Source organism: Cynara cardunculus (assembly GCF_001531365.2).
Source record: "Cynara cardunculus var. scolymus isolate 2C chromosome LG 6, CcrdV1, whole genome shotgun sequence".
Classification (NCBI taxonomy): Eukaryota; Viridiplantae; Streptophyta; class Magnoliopsida; order Asterales; family Asteraceae; genus Cynara; species Cynara cardunculus.
Genome location: NC_037533.1, coordinates 13,959,114 through 13,970,439, shown reverse-complemented (window position 1 = coordinate 13,970,439; position 11,326 = coordinate 13,959,114).

The following is an 11,326-nucleotide window of genomic DNA, read 5'->3' as shown; positions in this document are numbered from 1 at the left end:
TTAATTTCTTGGTTAAGTTAATCTAAATTTTTTAAAAAACGGGCGAAGATTTTCCGGCGGCCAAAATCCGCCGGAAACGGGGAAATTCCGCCGGAAACGCCGCCAGAAAAACAATCACCGGCGCCCTTTTTTCCGGCGGCCAAATCCACCGGAAATTCCTATTTCCGGCGGATTTCCGGCGGATTTGGCCGCCGGAAATAGTGGGTTTTTTGGTAGTGTGATTTATAACTAATACATATTGCGGTCACTGTACATGGTTAAGTCATATGAGATAGTTGACCTTACACTACGATTGTTCAGTTGAGATATCATGTGTCTTGAGTTGTAGTATTTTGCACGAATGTAAGACATTTAGAGTTTATATGCATAAATTTCATTGCTTTCGAGTGCAAATTAAATATTATAGTTGTAGAAATAACATTTGAGTAAATGTTATTATGTATAAAACTCGTAAGCTTACTTAGCAATAGCTAATATAGTATGCATCACATGATTTGAGAAAGCAGACACTAACAAGGTCAGAATCAAGTGTGAATCACTCACTCGAAGTTAGTTGTTATGATATCAGTCATCCGTTTTCAGTATTTTTGTATGTAATATAATTAGTAGTTGATGTTTTGGATCATTTAAGTCTTTTAGTTTGTTAAGCATTTAATCAGATGTTTAAATCTTCCACTGCAAGTAAGATATTTATGATTTCAATTTTATTCCGTTGACAAATTATCTTAGTCACAACCGAAAAAAAATGAAGTGTGATAGTAAGATTGAAGGAGATAATCATGGAATATATATAACGAAAAGTAGATAATCATGGCAAGAATGAAGGGGATAATCATAGAATATCTATAACCGAAAATAGATAACAGTATACTACTGATTAGAATTTAAATTTAAAATATTTAAAAATGTCTTCCAAAATTACTCTTTCTTTAGTTTTTCATTATTTCAAATCCAAAATTCTCTTCCGTTCACATCAACCGTTGATTAAAAAAAAAAGATTGATATAAATAAGTTTATATGGTTGTAAACTTTGAACAATTTGCAAATCATTTTTATTAAATATCGTTTAAGATATTTAGGAGGATACGATATTATTTTTATGTTCGTAGACAAGCCTTTTCTATTTTCATTTTAAAAAATCACCACCTTTTTAAAACTTATCGTTTTAATGAACAAATATCAGTACTATTCTATTTTGATTGATTAAGTTTCTGAATTATTTTTTAAATGAAAAACCATTAAGTTTCTTGTTTTAAATGATTAAATTTTTGAACCATTATTTTGAATGAAAAAATCATTAAACTTTTTAATTTTGTATGATTAAGTCTCTGAACATTTTTTGTAATAAATAAACCATCAAACTTTTAAAAATTGGTTACATACATCATTTAATAAAAAAAAACTACCTATAACCACTAGAAAGGTCTAAAAGTAAGAAAGAAACCTAAATCAGTTTTACCGTTTCCAAATCTCACGTCCTTCAAACCCCTCGCAAAACAACGGTATCACTCCTCCTCGTCACTCACTGTCACCCCATCGTTGTTCGTTATTCATATCGCTTGTCATACTATTGCCTCTGTCATCGATCTCCCTTTTTTTGATCTATTTTTAAGGGGTTACAGTTAGTTTTATTTTAAGACTTTTTTAGTCTGTTACGGATATTTTTTTGGGTTAAAATGATGTAAGTAACCAATTTTTAAAGGTTCTATCATTAACTTTATTGAAAAAAATTACATAGAGGCTTAATTATTTAAAATGAAAAAACTTAATGATTTTTTCATTCAAAAGATATTTCAATAACTTAATCATTCAAAATAAAAAAGTTCTTTTAATTTTTTTTATTTAAAAAAAATAGTTTAAAAACTTAATCATTCAAAATGAAATATTGAAAAATAAAATGAAACAAATATTGTTTCACTCCTATTTTGAAAAGTTGGTTTTCAAGTTTCAAACTAAAATTTTGAAAATTGATTTTCAAGAGGAAAGTTTTAATCGTAAGTTTCACAAAAAAGCAAAGAATAGAAGTGAAGTTATTTTTATTTTATTTAATTAATTTATTTTATTTTATAATAATTATCTAATTAATAAATTATTTGATATTAAGTTATAGTAAAAATAATTAATTGTAGCTTTGTTGTTATTCGATATTAAAAAATGGTTAGAACTTATTATAATGGAGGGTAATTTTTAAAATTAATATGATACTTTAGAAATTGTATTAAAAACTATTTCATTCAATGCCTTTTCGTCACCGTTCTGCGGGGGCTTTCTGGTTTTTGTAGTAGCTTTTTTTTAAAAAAATTGCAAGTAAATAAGAGTTTTTAACTTAAGACTCTTGTATTTAATTTGTTTGTTATGGATTCATTCTAAAAGTTCAATTAAAGGTGTTATGTATTTGTATAAGATTATAGAGTATCGGTTATAATATTTTATGAAGTTTTATGAAACTTTATTGTCACTTTGTGTGAATCAGATTTAGATTCAAACTACATTTTACTGTACTACAATTTGTAATGTAGTACTTCATGATTAAAAAAACTAAAATTATATATACGATTTGTTTTACAGTTTCGCTCTAAACAGATCCATATGTGTTGTGCCATGAACACCCATCATATAACAAATCTGTTCTAGAAAGATAAAATGTCGACAAATATTGTTTTGGATATATTAGATTTTGTTAATTAAAAAGAGTATTACTTGAAAAATAATATTTATTTAAATCATGTAAGATTACACGCATAAAATCAAATCACGCTTGTCTCTAAAGCAGATTCATGATCTTTAGCTTTATTCAAGACCTTAAAGTGAATGGGAATTGAAGTTGATCAAATTCAATGCATCATGGTCCAACTCCATCATATATATGTACACATATACACTAAGGTAAAAGATTGTGTGAAAATGAGAGTTAAAGAGAGAAGCGTAAAAAAAAATCTGAACCCTTATCACCTTTAAATCTCAAACACACTCTTGAATCGCGCTTGATACAATGATTGATTCGGTGCATCTTATCTTAATATGCATCCAAGGGTGGAGATCTCTTCTTACGCTTCTCACATTAATTCTCCTCACACCGGAACTCAACCCTATACAGGGAACCTTCATCGGAGAACCTATAAGATTGGGATAACCTTGAGAACTAATGTATCATATGCTATTTCACATTTTTTTTCATCTGTGGCTTGGATTTAGTGTATTGATTAACATATATTTATTTTGCAATATGTTTGTTTCACATATGTTTGTTCCACAATGAGAATATTTGTGAAACAAAAATACAACTAAAAGGTGTCACGTTGTGAATTAAATACATATGAAACAAACATATAGTGAAACAAAATATGTTAATCAATATAGTAAATTCTAGCATTAGATGAAAAAAACTCATGTGAAATTATACTTTACGATAATATTTCTCACAATATATGGGGTTCTCAAATGATTAAGCTATATATATATATATATGTATGTATGTATGTATGTATGTATGTATGTATGTATGTATGTATGTGTGTGTGTAAGGCCAGGTTCAAAAGAGAATGTGGTCAACTTGTGAAAATGTAAGAAGTTTCAATATCATGTATGATTACACGTATGATATGTACGCTTAATCATATACGATTAAAACACATGTTGCATTGACAACACATAGTTTCACTAAGTCACATGCATCTCCTTTAGGTATGTTTAATTATATATGATTAAACGTACATATTACATGTAATCATATGTGATCTTGAAATTTTACAGTCTCACAAATTGATTAACTTCTAACATGATGCCTCCTCTATATGTATAATATATAATGTACAAATCATTATAAGATATTTCAAACTAGAATTTATACGAGCAATAGAGATTCATTTAGAAACTTTAAATACTTAATTTAATACCCTAAAACCACCTATTTTTATGTAGTATTTGTAATGAATAATATGTATACCATATTATTCATTATGAATACTAGAGTATTCACAAAATATTAAGCTAGCCCCATAAAAAGGTATTCCAATTCTCTTATAAATGGTCAAGACCAAATAATCACAAAAGCACCCAAAATAATCTTGTTTATTTGCCAAAGTGGAAACAGGAACAATTTTCACAATTCACAAGAAACAGAATCCAATTCTGTAGCCATCAGCATCCCCAATTACAAACTAATCTGAATAAACCAACAACATAATAAATCCCTACAAATACATACCATTTTTTTTCAAAAGGAAACATGAGTGTCTGTCGAATCCATAATACTTTTCAAACTGATAACACCCAAAAGTTATAAAAAAAATTTCACAAAATCATAATTGATTTGTTGATTGGTTAATTGCATTTGCAACGTCATGGGTTCGACCCCTCGCACAACGACTTTCTTCCAAATTAAAAAAAAAAAAACTAAAGAAATCCAAGGATTCAAACCGAAGCCTTTTCGAACAATAATGGCGACTTAGACCAACTCAGTCATCACAAACTTTGTCTGCGTTCAATATTAAGAAATATACAGACACACAATGATTCATAACGGTGACATTCTTGAGAACTGTAAATTTTTTCTACTACGACTTACGGTCCCATATAGATATAGGTCCGTCCCATGCCTGCCAGACCCCTACCATCATGTATTTGGTGTTTCATTCAATGAACCTAGCTAGGAATCACATTCCTCTCTCCAAGGACAAGCTTAATTTGCTAAGCATATATACCCTGAATCTTGGAAGTAAAATCACATCAAACAACCACCATCATTGCATATTTAAGCAACATTACCCCTTAAAATGACCAAACTAACCTTCAAAACCACATGTGAGGTTGTGTTTTCATGACCCAAACCAGTAGGCCCCTTCTACTAATGTGTGCTCTCAACACTACTGCAACCAGAACCAGTCATTATCATGTCTATCTGAATCAAAACTAGTCTTTTTTAATCATAGATGTTTGGATCAGTTGATTAATTTCGAAGGATTATTTTGGTTTTTGGTTGATGTTGCTTGTATTTTCTAACATCTTGAAGCATCTCTCAAAGTTTAACGAGTGTACCTGTCACACCCCGCTAAAGCGGAAACACGAGGTGTAACAGGTAAGCGAGTCATAGCAACAGAAAATAAATAACATCATTCAAGTTTTACAAGAAGTTCAATTTAACATCCGTAACCATGATGGAATAGGAAGCTTCTTTACAAAAACATCAGCAATGAACTTAATCGGTATCGCCACAAATATGCTCCACAAACTTCAATACTTACTTAAAACCTGAAAAGCACGAAACATAAAACAAGTCAACTACAAAGAGTTGGTGAGTTCACGGGTTTTCACATGCACAAAACGTTACAATGCATAAATCATTTCTTGCAAAACTATACGTAACTTTTGCACATAATAAATRTAAATCTATAACGATGTTTAGAAACTTGAGACGCTACTGAGCCTTTCCTGACCAATGTGCCCCAATATTTTACGAACGACCATAAGTTGCCCGTACACTCACTTAGATCCCACAGTTCATAATAGTACTAATTCAGCGGTGGTCCAAATTCCACATGATTAGACCAATAAAACATAGGTAATGTGCACCCCTTTTTGGGTGGGACTGTCAACACARTAGCGGCTATCCACAATTACCACGGCCCGGGGACATGCCCGAGTTAACAAGTAGCGTTTACGGACGGGGACTTTATTTGGAAACATACTCCCAAGYACATMAATTTAGCATTTATATTATGGTGCAAAACAGTAACAAAACTTGACTAAACAGTTCTTTAGCCCAACGGTTTTGACTAAACAGTTCTTTAGTCCAATAGTTTTAAGCAAGACATCGACTAAACAATTCTTTAGTCCAATGGTTTCTAACAAGGCATCGACTAAACAGTTCTTTAGCCCAACAGTTTTATAAATAAACAGTATAGTTTGCATACTTCATGCTTGTCCCCCAGTTTAAACAAACAAAAAGCATTAAAAGTGAGGTCGTGAGAACTCACTAGTTAGCCGATGAATATCCAAGGATTTGATGACATCTCAAGCGCTGAACGTCCTGCCCTAACCTTCCTAAACAGTCCAATGACCAGAAATTAGATTACCTATGAGTTCTCGACAGAGATAAAGTCAAGTTATATCTTATGTAATGTCAATGGGTTTTATGATTTAAAATTGATATTTTTGTTAATTGCTCTAAAAATAGCCCAAAAATGTATATTTTATAATTAAATCCTTTGCGCCAAAAAGCTGCCATTTGGAACAATATAAATTCTAAATCTGATATTTTAGTCTCATAAATCATTGCCAAAAAGGAACATTCCACAACTCTTTTTATGTCCAAATTTTATATCTACCATAAAGGGTGTTAAACAGACTTTTCCCAAATTTCAAGAACTAAATATAGGTTTAAGGTAATCATCATTACCCTACCCCTAAGAGTGACACAACCCCCAAAACAGATTGCACACTCTTCGAGTGGCGGCCATTTGAGGGGTCTAAACTCATCATTTCCCAAATATTGAAAATTTATATTAAAGCTAACACATTAAGCTAGCTTCAAAAGAAGATTCACCTATTTTTAACGAGTTTTTACAGAATAAAACCGATTTAAGGTGCATGCAGGATTCTGTAAGTGATGCTATTTTTGCACGATAAACATACATCAAGAACTTGAAGATTCAGAACTTAACTTTATGGCCAAAAATCTGCATGCAAGTACCTTTACCAACTTTTCTTGAGTTCTAATCGTTTGCAGATCATAGATTACCATCAGTTTGAAGACATTTTCATGTCATTGATATATAATCTCCCACCTTAGACTCTCCAGAAAGTTATTTATAAAAAGATCGAGGAGAAAAGTGTAAAAAATAGAAATCTTGACAAAGAACGGGAATAATGAAACTAGTCTCTTACCTTTTGAATGAAATCTTGAATAATCCTCAAGATGGATTAGATTCTTAATGTTGTTGGAAGATGAAATCGGCCGGAAGGGTACGGTTTAGAGAGAGATTTTTGAGAAGAAAAGTTTATGCAAGATGGGAGGTGAAAAATGAGAGTTTTCAAAAGATGAGGGGTATTTATATGAAGGATTTAAGGAAGGAAATGGGCCGGCCTTAAAGGCCCAAGTCCATTTAAAAATTATTTTTCTTTTAAACAATTTAAGGCCCATTTAACTTTATATCCAAACTACAATTTGTCAAACATTGATAAAAATAACATTATTAAATCAAAGCTCCACCTTTTTGGTAAAATTATTTGGATATTCAAATGAGACTTTTGTATTTTAATTTGGACTTATAATATCAACTTTATTATTTTTGGAGCATTTGATAATATATTTTGGCATTACATAAGTTAACTTTATCCGCTACTTGTCGAAACAAGTTCACTGAACTATAATTTGGGAACTAAGCCAGATGAATTCCAATCAATCATGACTAGATTCCTAAATAAATATAGCTCTAAATATAAGTACTCTACAAATGTGCTAACCTGATACTCCAAGAGTGACGGATGTCACAATACCATTCATAAAAAAAAGAATTACTTGCGAAAATCGATTGAGCTGATGCACGGACCCCCGCCATCCCCTCATAGGTCAACCTCTGCATACAACAGTAAATTAATATACTTCTTTCCTACCTCCAACTACATAATCAAGTGACCAATTATGTACCAACGCGATGATACAGGATATATCTCAATTTTGCAACTTGTAGCTTAAAACAACATTCGAGTTTCATATTTTGTTTTATTCTCCATGCCTGATAATGCTAATTTTATGGTTGTATGTGGTTTGAATTTGTGAATTAGATGATATAAAAATTGTAGATTAAGTTGGTTGATTGGTTAGGGATTTTGACATAGAATCGCTAGATAGTGGGGTTTTTAAACCCATAAAAGTTATTGTTCTTAGCTTTCAATAAATAATTTGTGTGTTGCTGAATGATTTTGTGCAAAATGATTAAGTGATCAGAATGATTAAGAGGCTCTCATGATATAGTTCAAAATGAAATCTAATTGTTTGGTAACTGTATACAATGAAATTAGGGTGCTGAATGGTTAAGGGATGTCTAGGATACAAAATCATTCAGAGGGTTTTGGAACCATTAAGAGGCAGACTCTTTTTTGCCAAACAAGATTCACCTCTTAACGATTCAGAGTCTACCTCTTAATGAAACCATTACGAGGTAAACAAACAACCCCTTAGTGATTTGTACTTCTTGCAACTTGTAATAAAAATTAAGAACTGAAATTTATCTATGAACAAATTCAAAAGCATAAGAACAAAATGTATCCAATTACAACAAAGTTTGGATTAGTTCCTATATAACAAACAAAGTTTTTTAATTTCCTATTTAATGTAACAAAATTTCAAAAATTTCTATTTAATATAACATTTGATACGTCAATTTTATCGTCCACCTCATCGCAATTTTTTTCATAAGCATCTCAAATATTCTAAGATTAGCGGATTTTGGTCAAAATACGTATAAAATTAGAAAATTTGAAACTTTATTACATTTTACCCAAAGTAAAAAATCATGTGTAAAAAATACGATAAGATATAAGACATGCATGTCGTGCAAGAACTTGAATTTTAGAGATTTTAAGAATTTGAAGTAAATGCTCTTATAATATAATAAAGATAATAAATTTTGAACAAAAGGTTGAGTACTAGCAATTCCAATCGGTCCCACACAGCACCCAACCCCCAAGTGAGCTGTCTAAGACTTACCTGAGGACAAGGTGCATGTGGGAGCCTACACTCGAACCCAAGATGGGCTTTTTGAACATACATCTCATCATCCATTGAACCAACCGGACTAAACACCAAGGGATAACAAATTTATATGTTTTCTTATTTTACACATACAACATAAATTAGAGATGAAACTAAATTTTGTGTAATTTACAACACCATTATGTCATCTTTTCTATAATTTAAAGTTTCGAACTCCTGTAACGACCAAATAGAAATAAAAATAAAAATAATAATCTAACGATTTCAGTAATCCAATCCGACTTGGTTTGACAAAAGAATCCATGAAAATAGTGACCTTCGTCACGTAGTTAGTTGGTAGAAGGGTGAAATGATTTTGCCCGAATACAAGAGAGGCCTTGGGTTCGATCCCGACCCAGTTGACAAAAGGGTGAAGTGACATTCTCTGCAAAACAGTAAGTATCAACATTGCATCATAGTTCAATGAATTGATAAACTATGAACGACATAACTTTGAACCGTAAGCATCACATATAGCAATATCATCTGAAATCCTAGTTCCTATAGCTTTAAAGCTATCTGGAACGTAGATAAATTGTTGCTTTAAAAGAAAGAACAAAAGATAAATCATGTATCTCAATATGATTGGTTTCTTATTATGGCTGGAGAACTTGATAAAATGGCATTTTTCGTCTATTGTAAAAGATACCACTCAACCGGTCCAAAATAGTTTCAGAAGGGTCATGAATATGCAAGAAACTTTTCATACTTGTCAAATTTTTAGCCTACTTGCAAAAAAATGCAACACCCTAGAATCACATTTGCATATAAACACATATTTCCATATACCAAGAAATATAATTTACACAACTGGTCCCACTATTTGCAAAATACTACATTACAAAGTAGCTACCAAATTTTCCCACCAAATCTCTATACATAAATTGTATACATAACAAGTATTCAAAAACAATAGATAACATTTTAACCTTCACATCCCTGCAAGCATATAAAACTCCTTATAGTTTCCATGTCCCCTTATCCTCTGATTGTGCCCGATCTGTAATGCATATTTTCAAAACACCAAAAATAAATGTTAGACCTTGAGCTCTAGTAAGAAATCCCTTTGTTGAAATTACAAGGTGAATAAACACCAAACACATTTATAAACTCATATTTGTAATAATAATAGATATACAACACTTTAATAAAACAAACCTCTTTTTAAGCATCAAAATGATGAGAGATAATCCAATTATCGCATCAAACAGCCAAATAACTCATTTAACACATTTTGATAAAACTCATCGTATCATATAGATGAAAACATAATTTCCTCGTATCACATGGGTGAGACAACTCCATCTCCCGCAATATAATGGTACGAGGACTTCATCTCATCACATCACACTGGTGTGATAAACCCAACTTGTCGCATCACATAGGTGTAAGAAGTTAACTCGTCACATCGCAAGGATGCGACAAAGTCACTCCTCGTATCATATGGGTTCAATAATCACTATTCATCGCATCACAAAGATGCGACAACTGTGTGATGCGACAACTTCAGTTTATCGTATCACAAGCATGTGACAAATAGAAAACACTTTGATCAAAAAACCTAGATTTTATATCTTAATAATATGACATCCTTATCCTGGTATACACCTCTTCTTAATATATCACCCTCATCCCAGTATACTCCTCTATTTGATATACCACCCTTATAACCAAAATATACATCTCTTTGATGTGCCACCTTTATTTCATTCATAAGATATAACATATCAAAATCCACAATTATGCTAATTATAGCATTTAAAAACAGTTATGTAACTATCCCCATATAAGAACCCTACGGTTCTTATTTCAAATATCAAATAAGGAAAGTTTGTAAATAACTCACCTTATCACAATGAGATGAAGATAGTACGATGAACAACAACAATTATCCAAGCAATTAATCACAAAATTGGCTTCCTTACTTTCCTTTTTTAACTACTTCAAATTTCTTGGCTCAAAAATGCCTAGGAGGTTACCACCAACTTTCCTTTTTCACTCTTTTTAAATCTCATCCCAATGAGATAATAAAGTTATCTCATTATCTATACTATATTATAAAGCATTTGGCTAAAACTCTTAAAAACTCTTAAACTCTTAAAACTCTTAAACACATTCATCCCTAAACAATTTGATCCCTATCCAATTTCATCCTATAACTGAATTCGTGTAACTAACTACAGATAAACACAATCAAATATAGGATACACATCTCATTTTAAATATAAAAAATCAAAAATATAATTGTGATAATCATTGAGTTTTAACAAAATACTTAATTATTATCTTTATAAAATGTTATATTACTAGACCAAAAATAAATTATTTCATTATTAAACTTAAATTAAATTTAAAAAAATAATCTATACTATATTATAAAACATTTGACAAAAACTCTTAAAAACTACTTTTTATACGTAAAATATTGTTTATTAATGCATATTACTTAAAACTCAAGATTACAAGTAGATTGTGCGTAAGTACAGCTTATTAAAGCTCCATATCTAAATTCGTGTAACTAATTGCAGATAAACATAATCAAATACAAGATAAACATCTTATTTTAAATAT